Here is a 771-nt window from a genome sequence, read left to right as displayed (position 1 = left end):
AATAATAATAATAATAATAATAATAATAATAATAATAATAATAATAATAATAATAATAATAATAATAATAATAATAATTATGGTTTCAAATTTGGGGGTGGGGCACAAGGCTAGCAATTTGGTGGGGGGGATAAGTCGATTACATCGAACCCAGTGCGTAACTGGTACTTATTTCATCGACCCCGAAAAGATGAATGGCAAAGTCGACCACGGCAGAATTTGAACTCAGAACGTAAAGCCATAATAAGAAGAATAAAATGATGATGATGATGACGAAAGGAACTGAAAATTATTTGAGAATGACACCTGGCTTACCATTCCTGCAAGAAGTACAAAAGCTTGCTTTTAACTGGTACGTCATAAGAAGATCGTTGTCGCTGCGAAAACAATAACCTTCCATGTAAATTATTAGGATCTTTTTTAAAACGGGGGCCACATTTTTCATTAATGTTTTACGTAGTGTTTTTGGTACGGAAAGACTTTCAAACTTCGTATACTTATCTATTTTGTGTTATAGAACAGAAAAATATTTTTGTATTCGAATTTATTTCATGTAAAAAATTGTCTTATTTCGATAATTTCAACCAATCACTGACGTCCATTCAGTCGATATACATTAAGTGCCGACTACATAAACAAACGATTCTTCGTTTTATTTGCTTTTTTCATTTTAAATTTGCTTTAACCCTAACCCTAACCCTAACTCTAACCCTAGGGTTAGGGTTAGAGTTAGGGTTAGGGTTAGAGTTAGGGTTAGGGTTAGGGTTAGGG

At 33.1% G+C, this 771-nt stretch overlaps 1 protein-coding gene across 2 annotated transcripts in view; it reads right to left on the bottom strand.

Annotated features, from left to right (window-relative positions):
- Nucleotides 1-771, bottom strand: part of LOC106874184 (glyoxylate reductase/hydroxypyruvate reductase) — a 31007-nt gene that overhangs the window by 15524 nt on the left and 14712 nt on the right. The gene's annotated exons all lie outside the window — the stretch shown is intronic.

Source organism: Octopus bimaculoides, chromosome 12 (assembly GCF_001194135.2).
Source record: "Octopus bimaculoides isolate UCB-OBI-ISO-001 chromosome 12, ASM119413v2, whole genome shotgun sequence".
Classification (NCBI taxonomy): Eukaryota; Metazoa; Mollusca; class Cephalopoda; order Octopoda; family Octopodidae; genus Octopus; species Octopus bimaculoides.
This window is presented reverse-complemented; position numbering and strand designations above follow the sequence as displayed.